Genomic DNA, 14,304 nt, shown 5'->3' with positions numbered 1-14,304 from the left:
TTTTCTGTAGCTGGCACAGGTTACAGATTTCTTTTGTAATGTAACAGGAATGGCCGCTGCTGCTGCTGCTTCTGCTGCTGCTTCTGCTGCTGCTGTAGTTCCAAGATATTTTTCTTAAGTCCGCTACTCAGCGGAGAGGTCCATGGAAATTTAAAAAAAAAATATTTAAAAGAAATTGATTAGGGATTTTTCTCTATAAGGTATTAACTGTAAAAGAGCAAATAGTATCATTTGATATGGGGAGGTCTGTAAAAGAGCAAATACTATCATTTGATATGGGGAGGTGAGAAGCTATAACCATTTGATGTTCAGGCAGTGGAAAGCAGATGCATATTTTTAAGCTGGTTCTCAGTTTTCTATCAACATAGGCATTGCCATATCTCAAGTGGAAACACCAGGAATGTTCCCCCAGAGGAAATCTCACCACTGCCAGTGATCTGGGACTCCTTTGTGGCAGAACTGTACTGCAGAGCTGCTCTGTGCTGTGCTGCAGTGCATAGCTCTGAAACGCTTCTGTCTCCACACTAAAAAAAAATAATAATAAACCAAAAACGTTTACATTATTGTTATTTCTTTCAACTGCTATATCACAGAACACCAAACAACACTCATTTCCACAGGATGTCCCGAAACCTTTCACCAAATTAGATCAAGTGCTCTGGTTCTTAGTGTCCTGTATCTCACACCAATGAGGCCATTATGGATTTAATATTATCACCTCATATATTGCAGCTTTCACAGTAGGTAAAATAGGGTGACAAAATAGAAGGCCTTAAGAGTCTGGAGCGTAACTTTCTATACATATTTCCTTTTTGGTTTCTATTTCTGGTAATTCATAAAATGGAGCAAGTAATGTATGCAGTTAATTAGATTGAAAGAATTTTACTTCAGCATAGAAAATAATCAGCCTTATTTTAAGTGTTAGTGTGGGTCTATGAACTAACTTGTTTGTTTAGCACTCTGCAGAGCAACAGGTTTTTCGTATAAGCTTGTTAGTTGACTTTCCTCCTATGCCTGGGCTGCTGCAAATGTTTGTCAGAATGTAGAGAAGTTAATTTCTAGTGTAAGCTTTGCTTCATCAGAATGAGTGACATGACACAAGTTAGGCATTTCCTCCTGCCACTGGGTGGCTAAAATAAGGTAAATTCTCAAGTGCTGTATGGCCTTTCTCAGAAGAAGAAAGAAATAGCATTTCAGTTCAGCTTGGTGTTTCATCAGTTTGAACATGCTGCAGTACCTCTGAGATGAGCAGAAGCTTACTCCAGCATTCTGCTGTCACACTGGTTGAATGCTAGACTTACAGAAAGAAATCCACTCGTCACTGGGTTCTCTACATGCTGTTCTCTGTACAGTTGCTTCTATAATCACCATGATAAATGAGTTTGCTGGGAAATTTGCAGAGTAAATATTAAGTGTGCATCACTGAATATGTAAAGAAAAATGCAAAACCAGAAATACGAGCTTTAACATCAGAAAGCTGACTGGTTTCGAAGCATTTAGTTTTATACTTTGTTACCTTGACTTATCACAGTTTTAATATATGCTTCTCTGGCACAGAGGCAAGTGTCATAGGAAAAGGAAAAAAAGGAGTCTACTGTTAGGACATTATTCTAAACCTCAGTGAACGTGAGTTAGCCACTTGTTTTGTCTGCAGCAAATACATAGCCTCTCTGTGCATTCATGTTCTATCTGTAAACTATGAATAATAGACTTTGCCCTTGTCTTAGAGAGGTGTTAGGGATGCATTGATTGAGCTGTACTTGGATACCATGGTTTACCAGGGCTAGAAATATCTAAACGCATATTTAAAATAGAATTTGGGATTCTAAAACCAGATAAGCTTCAAATGTGTTTGTTTTAATGTCACTGAAATGCTTAAGCTGTGATATTCAGATCTTTCTGAAGTCCCTAAAATTCACACACTGACTATAGCAAGACTCGGAGCACTGTGCAAATCTGGTTTGAGAAGTAGGAAGATGTGAGACAACTACTAAAAACCGGAATCCAGTTCCCTCTGCCTGAGAGGAAAACATAAACTGTGTCCTGGAGAGACTAGGAGTGACTGGTTTTCTGATCCGTACTTGAGCAAAGGTCACATCATGTCTTCCAACTTGGATGTCATGTGTGCTACAGACAAATTCTGGCAAATTTTTCTGCCATGACACACTGCTCTTAACATCTGCCTGAGCCTGAGCCTGAATCATCACAGCATCCATCTGCTGCCCTACCAGTAATGGAGCTGAGTGGTGCCCATTCAGTGCTGTAGGAAGATGACTTCAGGAGATACACAAGAGGTTAAAAGAGGTGGTCTGAAGCCATCTTCTCTCTCAGCTTGTTCCTGTATAGAGCACTTCAGTGTTTGCGTCTGCTTGTTCCTGAAGGGGATTGGTGGGTTAAATTTTGGGTGAAAAAGGAAGCATTTTTGTGGCTTTAAAAAATATGCTGGCTACAAGTTGCTCAGAATTTGGGAATGTAAATAGTCCCAGACTCAATGGCCTGGGGACAGGTGAGCTGACTTAATTTATCTTATTTTAGATAAATAACGTGTGTGGCCCCAAAATTTGCTATAGGGACCCTCCTCTATGACTGTAGAGAACCCCAGGAGATAGTGATCTAAACACAGACAAGCATTTACAAAACCCAAGTATTTTTTGTCCCTTGTCTAGCAATCACAAAGCTGGGAAGTGGGGTGTTGAGCATTGATTGGTGCATCTGGGATATGAATGCACATATGATGCAGTGAGCATGTGTTATCTATACATCAGGTGAATTAAGTGCAGCACTGAGAAGAAATTGTCAACTAAAAAAATTGTCAACTAAAGCAACAACCAGCACAGGAGTTGGTGGAGATTTCCAGGTTCAAGAGATTTCCAGCCTACATATTCAAGTGGGGAGCTACTATACTGATTCCTTAGCAGATAAAAACAACAGCAATGGTCCTTTACTTACTAGTGCTCAGCTCAGAGAACCAGTAACTCAATTAAACTATCACTGACATTCAGTTAACCATACCAAAGATACCTCCTGTCAAGCAAGACCATTCTTGCTTTTTCGTGAGATGATGAATTTGTTGAGCTGAATCTAACATTACTAAGATGTCATTGAGGGGTTGACCCACTGTGGCAGGACGGTAGTGTTTAAAAATAGCCCCTTCCTGTATCAGTGTGGTCTGCCTTACATGGATTGACTAGCTTTTTGACAGATCTTAAAAAGTTGCCATTTGTGAGGGAGGCTGCTGTTCCTTGAGAGCAAAGGCAGGGAGAACTTACAGAAAGCAGCTTCTTAAGATTTGAAGGTGTTCCCTAGTTGTAATTTAATGTAAATGGAAATTGCTGGCATGCAGGTAATAGAATTAGTGGTGGAGGAGTTGGATACACTACATAAAGAAAGTTGGATTATTTGTGAAGAGGATCTTCCATTTAAAGAAGTACTTCACACCTGTGTACAGCTGGCATTAAGAGAGGCCAGTATGGGTTTGTGCATCCAGACTAAGGTAGTATGGGGCCAGCACCACAGAAGAGGGCTCTACAGTCTGAGCAGCACTGCCTTTGACAAGGAACAAGAGCTAGTGTGGGAGGTAATTCAGTGGGGGCGAGAAGAGGGATCCTTGTCCTGCAGAGGAAATTAGTTTCATGCCAGTTAAACCTACACCAGGTGAGATTTTAGAGTTCTCCCAAATGGGAGATATATGTGTTCATGTTTACGTATAGCACTGTACTGATTTTTCAACAGGTGTTTGAGAATACTAATATAATTACAATAGTAGTAAAATCTTTTGGAAAGATAGTACCAGTATAGTTTCAGTATCATGGTTGCTGGTAAGCTAAGCAACCACAGTTCAGCAAGCAACTGTGTTTCTGGGTTGGACACTCAACAACTGCAGTGAGCATCATGTGGTGTCCATAGATTTCAGAATATTTATTGACAAAGGAGAGTATCACTTCTGCCTCTTCCCACCCTCCCCCCCACCAACAGCTGTTATTCCACAAAGTGAAAACCCATGACTAGTACATCATATCCAGGATCATTTTACTGTAACACATCTCCACAATTTTTGTGAGTCCTTCCAGAGATTATTGTCATGAAAATTACAATGTGAAAAATTAGGTGTTGGGAATCACCTAGAAAGATGTGGCAAATTGATTTAATCAAAGTTTACTATTGCTGTGATAGCTTAATACACTAGTTTCCAATGCCTTCATTTATGAAGTAGTGCTTTTGTCTTTTAAGTTAAACATGGGATCAAATCCATCTTAATCCAGTCGTCTTCAGACCTAAAAACTGCAGGGAAAAATAAAAATGCAGCAAGATACGGAAAAAACAGCCAGCAGTGACTTTTCTGCTTGGGAAATAGGTGAGTGAGAAGAATCTGCAGAAGGAATGAGTGTCTTGGAGAGAGAGGATCGGTAAATACTACTTACATGTTTTGGCACAAGGATTAGTAGGTATCTAAGGAAGGTAACAGTTGTGAAACAAAACAAACACAAAAAAATGTTCTCCCTATAATGAGTTGTTAAGCTCTTGAGCCTCATTCCCCAGGACATGCTGGATGCTGAAGAGTGCACTTGGGCTTGAGAACAAACCAGGCATGCTCATGGAAGTGGAATCCATAAAGGACTTTCTCATTAGAAGCAGTTTATGAGTTGCAGATTATTAGAGGCTGGCAGAGAAATTTTTTATCTGGTTGCCATGCTCCTAGTTCTGCTTTAAGCACTGTGAGGCATGGGCTAGATGTTCTGATGAAGTGCAGCCATCCTGTGTACTCAAACACTCAAATTCCTGGAGTAGCCAAATCTGGAAGTTTTGACACTAAAGAAAGTCCCTGTTGCAATACTTATTTGAATTCAAACTGATTTGAATATTGCATAGTTTAATCTAATTTCCCATTTCCCCCTCATTATCTTATTTGCTCTTATCATATTTATCATATCACATTTATCATAGTTTATTTATCATATTTACGACTGATTAATTACAACCACTCCTCTGCCATATCATTTCTCAGTGGTCCCAACATCCAATTACCTGAAACAAAAAATCCTTCTGTAGCTGTAGCTCTCTTCCTTTTACATTCTGAGCTAAAAGACTTGAGGATTAGTGAGACCTTATCATAATTCCAGAGTACTCTGGTGAGGAAGACCTGGTGGAGTTGAGTCTGCATCCTGCTGCAAATATTTCCAGGGATGGATTCAGCAGGAGTAAACTAGGGGTTAGCACAGACTAAATCTAAACTAGATCTGTAGTGTGAGCATGACACGAATCTGTGAGACTCCTGTGACCTCAGTGCAAATCAGCAGAGAAATTATTTTTGCATTGCTGTAAAGGATGAAGAGAGTTTTCCCTGTACACAGATCTGCAGCCCTAACCTGGACTGCAGCAATACCATGAGTCAGCTTCATGGCAGACCTTGTACAGAGGAATACAAGCAAGAGTTGTCTCTTGCCTTTACTTCTGGAACATATAAAGCACTGAGAGGCCATGCACGATGTACAAAATGTTACAGCCTTTGTCCATACTAAGCCAAAAGTCAAACAAAAATGCCTAAAATATCTGAAAACTAAAATTACCTTCTAAAGTTTTGTCTGTATTTTTACTTTAGGAATGTTTAGATGATAACAAGAGATGCAGAAATATGAATTAAAAATACTTCTGTCAAAGTATTTGTGAAACCTAGGTAAAAAACGAGAGAAACAGCAACTAATCTGCTCTTGAGAAATTTCTAGACAGTTTCCAGACTAACTCAAACTCAACTGTTTAAATTTAGAATTGTTTCCACAGCACATTCCTAGCCCTTAACACATCACCAACATTTCTTGAGCGCAGACAAGAAAGCTGAGATACTGTATTTTACTTTATGCCTTTCACATTATATTTTGAAAAAGAAATTGAAAATGATTGAAAAGGTTTTGTGATTTTTGTTGTTGTTGTTGTTTGGAAGTCTCTGGTTAAATGAAAAAGTTGTGAAAGATCTACATTTTTGGAAGCTATTGAACAGCTCTAGCCTGGAATGTAACTTTAAGGACAGATTTCCCATACTGTGGTATTAGTGGGGTAGCTGTTCCTCTGAGGTCAAACTGTGGGATTTACATGCCATGCTTGATAGCTGGATAATGGAGATCTGGGTAGCTAGGTTGAAGGTGGGATAGGCCTGAAAGGGGTTCCACAGTGATACTCAGCCTCCCCTTGAGCACTCCTGCTCTTTTCAGGGATCAGTCCTTGTATCTATCTAACTCCTTACCTGCTTTACAAATACTGTTTTATTCTTGCACAGAATGAAGTGTGTCCTTCTTGCAAAGCACGGTCACCAGCAAGATGGTTCATCTGCCAAGTGTATTTGGTAAACTATTGGACTATGCACCTCTAGTAAAGAATTAATTAATTATTACCTTGCCCTCTCTCAAATGGCACAGGAGCATGTGCTGAGCCTCTGCATGCTGAGGCACTGAGGATGCCTTTCAGGAGCAGGACTTGGAACAAAAGGGATGCTACACCTTCCTCTGGCCCTAATTTCTTAGAGTAGAAAAGCATTTTTTGTTGCAAATTCCGATCAGGGAAAGCCACACCCGGGGTTAACATCACCCAGAAGTCGAGTGGCAGTGAAATGGATATGGCCTTTTGGCAAGTGCACACCAGACCTGTGTAGTTCTTGACACACAGATGCTTTTTATTACTTAGCTGACTTCCAGTGAGGTTAGATGCTAAAGGCGTGTAAAGCTTTCTTCTTCTTCACCAGTAAAAAAAAATACTCTCTGTGCACAAAAAAAGACCAGCAACCAATGCAATTTGGAGAGCTCTTTTTGGAAGGAGACAGACCTGCCCTCATCTATGAGTTGCTGCCCCTTCCAGACAGCACACAGCTCAGGTTGTTGATTTAGGCAGCGCTCAGACTGTTTTAATTTGAGCTGCCAGCATAATTTGTCAGGATCCACAGACAACAGCAGGGTGGGGCCCAGCCCCTCTGCAGTTCCTAATAATAGCAGTCACTGGCAATCAGCTGGAGATTTGGGACAGCAGAGGTGTGTTCAGATACTTCCAAAAAACTACAGACCTTGAAAGAAAGCCCTTTTTACCAGCAGAGGACTAAATAAAAGGTGCTTTCCAGTTTTTTGGGGCTATGTCCTTGTCAGCCCCTCTGCTTCAGCCATGTTCCTTTGCCATGCAGAGTTGCAAGCAGCGCTGCAATAGAGAGAAGTAACCTGTGCAAGTAATGGAGACCCTTTTAAGAGGGTGAATATTGCAGACAGAAATTAGACGCCAGGTTGCTGTGTAATTTATGTCTGGAGGAGGGAGCGGTGAGCAGCCCGTGACGCTGGCTGCAGTCACCCAGCTGCAGTCTCCTCACTGCACAGCAGCAGCAGCAGCAGCGCAGGGCTGACATGGCTCCGAGCCGGCCTGGCCATTAATTAACCAGATGAGTGCCACTACGGAATGACTGGCCTTTCCCAGAGGGAGAGAGTATACGAGCAGGTACACAACTCCCCTTGTTAACCTCTCGTGGAGCAGCTCTGCTCTCCACCATGTGCCAGGTCCTTAGTAAAGCTCCTGCTGACAACAATGGGTTTTTTAAGAAACCCTAGTCATCCAACTGTTTCCCATTTGGAGCATAAAGCAAGCATTTGGCATCAAAGGTGTCACTAAATTTACGATAACTGCAGCACAGAGGACTGGATTGTCTCATGTGCTGGCGTTAGTACAAAATTGCTACTTCAAAAGTGTTGGCCAGTTCTGGCAGCTCTGTGCAGATAGTAATTGAGAGTTAATTCCTTATCTCATTTGAATCCTTAACTACATTGACATAGGAAGTAAGGCTCAGTTGTTAGTCATGTATTTGTTCTTAATAAATATAAGGATATGCAAGCACTTGCTGAATGTCAGAGAAATAGGCTCCAGCAGAAGTCTGATTCAGCATTGAAAGCTGCATCTTTAAGACTGCCCCTTGTGGTAGGGATACCTGCTGTATTAGGAATGTACATAGACTCATCCCAACATCACCAACATCTTAGCAAATTGTTCCGGTTAAGGAAGTAACTTCAGACAGGAAAAAACCTCTAGTTTTGAAGAAAAAAATTAAATCAAGAACAGCCTAAATATAACACTTTAAATAACTGTGTCCTTGAATCAGTAAAACACTGGGAAGTACCAGTTCTTTGTGCTAAATGTACTGTTGTTATTGCTGAAGTTTAAAAATGTACAAGATTTAGACTAAAATACAATATAGACTATAGGATATAGACTTTATAGGATGTCTGAAACTCCTCTGTGAAACAGAGATCTGTTCACACTTTTCATGGTTTGGCTTTAGATTATCAGATTGCCAACTTCCTGGTTTCTTCAAGGAAAAATAATAGAATTGAAGTGATTTACGAGTATTCTTTTACTTATCATGTGTGACATTGCTTATGTTTCTCATCCAAGATTTTGGTGAGACTAATGTGTCACAGACCTAATCCTCTGTGAATTTGTCAGTAATTCACAGTAGTCTAGGGTGTTCCAAAGTAGTTGTTCCAGAATCGATAAAGCTTACAACATAGACAACTCTTTACTTTTTTTTTTTCCCCTGGAATTTTAATATAATATAATAATTCATCATTCTGAAAGCAAGGAGTGTTCAAAGATCATTCCACTTCTGAAAAGGAGAAGATGGAAAATCCTGCTGAACTGGAGAAAGCTGGTAGGAGTTGCATTTTACAACTCTGCTGCAAATCTCAGAGAACTTCAGGAGTAAATTCCCCTCTGGATTTGGCCCCTGTATCTCTGGAATATACTGCTTGCAAACTCACTGCCCAGGAAAGCAGCCTGAAACACAGATCTAAGGATAAAAACAATGGCATTTTGGTGGTCCAAGTATCTACAGCTACGGTTTCTGCTACATTTTTGGTCTAGGACAAGCCACCATCCTGACTTAAACATATAAGAAAACAAAAATAGTCTTTGGTCTCTGTTAGTCTGAAAACACATGTTCATTGGTAAAATAAATCCAATTTACATTGAAGTGGGTAACAGTAATAGCGTGACTGTGGGCAAATCTTAGATGACTGGCGAAAAGGTGGTAAGCTACTTATATACTGTTACTATCTGTATAGATTGGAGAGTGGGTTGATCAAGCTCATCCATGTGCCACTGAAGTGAAAAGGACAGTTTGTATTGATACTGGCATATTACTGGCCTTTTTCATGTGGGGTCTTCAAAACAAGGATTCTTAGCATCTAGTACTTACCAACTGCTGTATAGCAGTTCTGAAGGAAAAGTGATAGTGGATAACGCTGTGAACATTACTCAGCAGTCTCATCTAGCATGGAAAAGTCATTGTGACTGTATATGTGTGTGTGTGTATGTGCGTTTATGTGGTTTTACACACACACACACACACACACACACACACACACAAAAGCTTGGTATATATTCTGGAATGCTGTTTGTTATGCACGTGGAATGCTGTTTTGGTCAGACCCATGCTCGGTGTTAGTCTCCAAGAAATCTGTGGGCACAATGGAAAAGAGTCTAAGAGAGTCAGGAATGATCAGAGTGGAAGAAAATTACTGCTGAGGCAAGACATAATTGTCTGGCCTGGTGAAGAAAATACTAACGTTTAGTTCATCTTGTGCAAAGGTAGAAAAATCTTCTGTATTCCTTCTAGGGTAGATCACCAGTATTTTTGTTCTCAGGTGTTTCTGAGTCAACCAGTGATAACTAGTCTGCATATAAAGGGTTCTTCTGCAGCCAGTCAGTTTCTTTGCAATGCCAAGCACAATCCTTCCCTAAGATTTGGCAGCTGAGGTATGGATGCTTGCAGACCCAGAAGAGCAATTTAACCCAACTGCAGTGGCAGAAATCTGAAGCTGGGTTGGTTTACTTTGCATTTTGAATAGGCTAAATGTGTGAGTAATCGGGCACTGGAATTCAGATATGTTGGGTAACCTGATCATGTTTGAGAACATAAAATAACCTTTCTTCCTGTAGGAGAACCACCAGTTCCTATTCTCTTCTGCAGCAGGAGGACCTTATTCTGCTTCCAAGCAAGTTTATAGGAATTTTGCTGCTATTTTCAGTGGTAAGCAGGAACAGACCTATAGTATCTCCATAAATATCCCCACAATTTCTAACTCTATAATCACAAAAAATACCACATCTGTGCCAAATCAGACATGTAAATCAGACCTTCCAGGAGGAAGTGTAAGGACGAGGAAGAACACAGAAAAGTGAGATTCACTATTTGTCTAACCTTGAGAGTTGTATGCTTTGGCATTTGTCAAATGCTCGTATCAGCAGTACATAGCCACAGTCAGAAAGTACCCAAATTCACCTATCCAAAGTTCAGCTTTTCAGTAAAAAAAATTACTGGATTTTAAACTTCATATATTCTTGTTCATCCACAAGGAGAAGGCCAGTTTTGACAGCTTGGTTGCCATAATACCTGCCCACTGCTCTTGACTTCTTCTTTTTTATGTTACCAAGAGTTGCAGATATACCTTTACTGGAATAAGCTTCCCATGCTTTAACTGTGCTTTGCAAGGAGCTGCTTTTTCAACAGTTTTTTCTCTTGGTAGAAATGTTACAAATGAGATCAACGGGGGGGGATGGAATAATTTAAAAAAATATAGTAATGATAGTACCATCTCTTTTTTCTGTTCAGGCAGGGAGTAGAGAAAAAAAAATATAAAATAAGAAATATTTTCAGTTTCAGTGAAACCATGTTTGTAGTCTCTTTGTTAATCCTGGAAGGTGTGAAACTGTGAAGGCTCAGCAAGCTGAAATTTCCTTAAGGCTCTAGCCTAAAATCAAAGAGGATGATAACCTTACCCTTCAGCTTATGCAAACAGAATTAAAGCATCAATACTGTGATTTAATTTCATTGTTTTTCTTTTTATCCAACCCAAATTGGCTTTGAGTTGCCTTTGCAAAACATTGTAAAACTTTGCACTGAAACTTTGGAGGCAGTCCTTAGGACGTGCTTGGGGGCTGGAAAACAAATAGTGCATAATGTGTAGGGCAAATAAATTGTCAAAGGCCTCTAGAAAGCTCAACTTCAAGCAGATTTCTTTGCCGCTACATCTTGACCTGTATGGGCAGAAAGCCCTTCAGCATGCATTAAGGTTCTCAGATTATAATATCCTTACAGATTTATCTCTCTTTCTGTATTTTAAGACAGCTCACGTCATATTTAATAAACTGATAAGAGAGAGCCTTCACTGCTGATGATGAGCCTTCACTGTTAATACTGCACTCCGTTTGTCTTGGTTTGAAAGACAGGTGTCTGCTAAGGAAGGCAGGAGCCTCCCCTGGAATGGAAAATGTAAACCCCCTCCCTCCGTATTATTATAATTTTGAAATTAAGAGGCTCTCAGGTGAAGATATGAGGATCAGTTCTTTACTAGTGTGTATAGTAAAGCAAAGAAACAACAACAACCATGACATTAAATCGAACCAGAGCAGGAACCCAGGGACCCTTCCTGGGGCCGCGGCCACTTTCCTTTGGTGCAGTTCCGGGAACGGCCAGGAGGGGACGCTGGTGGCGCCTTCGGCGGGGCCGGGGCGGTGATTCCTCCAGGCCTGCAGGGGGCGCTGTGCGCAGTGCTCGGGCAGCATGCGGTGATGGCGGCTGGGCCCACGCGGAAAGGGATGGGAGAGAGGCTTTGGTTCATAAATCCTGGGGCAGTGCCGATCCCGCTGCCCAGACGGGAAGGGATGGAGGAGAGGCTTTGGTTCACAAACCCCTCTGGGGCAGTGCCGATGCCGGTGTCCCCGCAGGACTCTCGGGAGCAGCAAGCTGGAACAGCAGGATGTCTCGGCAGCAGGGAGTGCGGGGCTGCAGTGCAGTGAAGGCTCGGAGCAGTGCTGAAGAAGTGACAGGGACAGGGCTGAAGAAGTGACAGGGACAGGGCTGAAGAAGTGACAGGGACAGGGCTGAAGAAGTGGCAGGGACAGGGCAGCGGCAGCCCGGCTCCAGCCGGGCAGGGAGAGGCGAGCTCGGGATCCCGGGTTATTTCCCCTGAGGCACCCGAGCCGAAGGTGAAAAGTCCCTTTTTTTAGGAGGTAGGTAGGGTGTTAATTAGGTCCCAGTGCAACGGCTGCGCTTAGGAGCAGATCTCCATCCACGGTAGAAAAGAAGCAGCAGAGACAGAACCCCACAGTGGTGACAAATTCTCCCAACAGCGACCGCAGCCTCTCTCCCCTCCCCATGCCGAGAGCGCAAGAGATAGAGGCTGTATCCAAACCTGTTTGCCCAGATCTCGCAGCATCTCTGCCCTCCACGAAACCCCAGGTAAAGGAAGTAGCCAGCTGCACCCCTCCCCTGAACTGCGACAATTTCTTTTGTCTCTCTTAAGTATCCTATCGATATTGTCTCCCAGCAACACGCATGGGGGAAAATTCCCTAAGAGAGAGGAAAAACCAAAAGCAGAATTCCTAAAACCCAACACCATTTTAAGCTATTTGTCCTTTTTTAGCAGAATTTTTAATCTTAATAAATCTCCACTTAAACCATGAACAATAAGCAATTGGTTTGCTTGTGGATCTATCGCTGAAGCATTACATGTCTCTAGGTGCAATCCAGAATTGCAGATATTCAGTACTTAATAGAGTGTAAAGGTGGCAAAGCTGGTGACAGCCTCCTACCGTGTTGTAGCAGAAATCACTTCCTAAGTTTTACAGTGTTACAACTATCACACTGGTGTGTGACTTAAAAATTCCACTCCGTCTTTCCAGACCAGCTCTTCTCACTGTAACAAACAAACTAAACAAAACACTCTTTTGAGTACCTGAGAAATAGCAACAGTGGTTTTGGCTGGTCCAAGAGTTGAGCTTTTTTTTTACTGTGAAGAGCAACACTTTCCAAAAAGTCGCTGTGTAAGTGGCATTCAGCTTTCAAATTGTATTGTCTTTCAAAAGTTAATATAGAGTATCTCATCCACAAAATGTTGGAAATGTTTTACTTGGCTAAAAGACATTAAAAGAATTATATAGAACTTATCTAAATCATACATCTGTACAAAGATGCACATCTGGCTTTTAGGTCTGTTAGGTATCCAAAACATGTCCTCATTGTAACAAATCAGATTAGTGGAATGGATGTACAACAGATATCAGAGGTAATGGAAACAAGCTGGTAACCTGCTCCAAGATCAGCAATTGAGGGAAGCTGAGAGCTGTTAGGATGAGCACAGCTGGACTGTACTGTGCTGTATGGCATCCATTAGCTCCCCATCTGACTCAAAAATATGTGCCAAAGAGCCTTACTCAGTAAACTCAGCATGAAGTCTAAACTTTTGTTTCAGAAAGGAGGTACCACAGTTATTATTCTCCTTAGTGTCCTTATTCAGACATCTTTTTCCAACCAACCACCATCACAAACTTGAGTTGTTACTCTTTTTTTCTGATTTTCTGAAAAGGACTAGCTATTTACCCCTTTTCCCCTGACATATTAGTAAGAGCAGTATTGTCAAAAGTATTCAGTAACTCTTGACTCAGCCTGAAACTTTTCAAAGGCTACATTTTTCAAAAGGTAGGTTGTTATGTAATGCTTCATATATCCAGAATACTGTTGTATTGATCTGAAAGACACTGTGAAACTTTAGTGCATCAGAGTTTTGCATCTGCTAGAAATCCAAAACAAATCTTCAATCTGACAGTTTCACAAGTGGCAAATTGAACAACAGCACACAGTTAGTGGTAGGAAAAACTTGCACTTACCCTTTTTACATTGATTGCATCCTTGGTCTTCATAGTTTCAAATCAATATTTATTTGTTTCAGTTTCTCCTTTAGAACACAGATAAAAGGAAGGAGAGAAATTAACCTTACTCACTAGTAAGGAATAAAAGGCACGCCATTGGAGGCAGCAGCACTGGTCATGCAAAAAAAACCCATTAAACCCCCCTCTCTAATAGTTTTGGTTTGTCACAGAGTTACAGGTTTGTTAATGCCACCTGAACTTTGTCCCCATCCTTCCCTACAAAATGTGGGTTGTGATACTGTGGTACAGAAGCAGTGTGAAAACCATCTGCATCAAGTCTAAATGGTGCTTTGAAGATGGAAATGCAGGCACAAGTGCTTCCCAGACCTTTATTATTCTGTCTCCAGCAGCTGATGAAGCTTGATGCTAGAAAGGAGGCAAACAAAACCCCATTAAACACCTCCTGAATAGTTTCAGATTCGTTTTCTTTCTGTTTTGGCACTCGAGAAGATTAATCTCTATTGTTCATTACTGGCATTAGAGCAGTGCCAGCTGAGGTCTACACCCCGTTGTGCCAGCAAAACAGCAAACGTGTGCCCAGTGTCAGCCTCCAACAGAGCACAGAGCAGGGAA

The 14,304-nt window shown here is 41.3% G+C and overlaps 1 protein-coding gene and 1 long non-coding RNA gene across 6 annotated transcripts in view; one reads left to right on the top strand and one right to left on the bottom strand.

Moving 5' to 3' along the window:
• The window catches only part of PALM2AKAP2 (PALM2 and AKAP2 fusion), a 264,493-nt gene that overhangs the window by 1,493 nt on the left and 248,696 nt on the right, over nucleotides 1–14,304 (top strand). The gene's annotated exons all lie outside the window — the stretch shown is intronic.
• LOC148219721 (uncharacterized) lies at nucleotides 12,322–14,222 on the bottom strand. The gene is made up of 2 exons (XR_015799354.1): nucleotides 13,971–14,222; nucleotides 12,322–13,757 (listed from the first exon to the last, which is right to left on the bottom strand). It is a non-coding gene; the product is annotated as an uncharacterized LOC148219721 (long non-coding RNA).

This window comes from Sturnus vulgaris, chromosome Z (genome assembly GCF_052056855.1).
Source record: "Sturnus vulgaris isolate bStuVul1 chromosome Z, bStuVul1.hap1, whole genome shotgun sequence".
Lineage (NCBI taxonomy): Eukaryota > Metazoa > Chordata > Aves > Passeriformes > Sturnidae > Sturnus > Sturnus vulgaris.
This window is presented reverse-complemented; position numbering and strand designations above follow the sequence as displayed.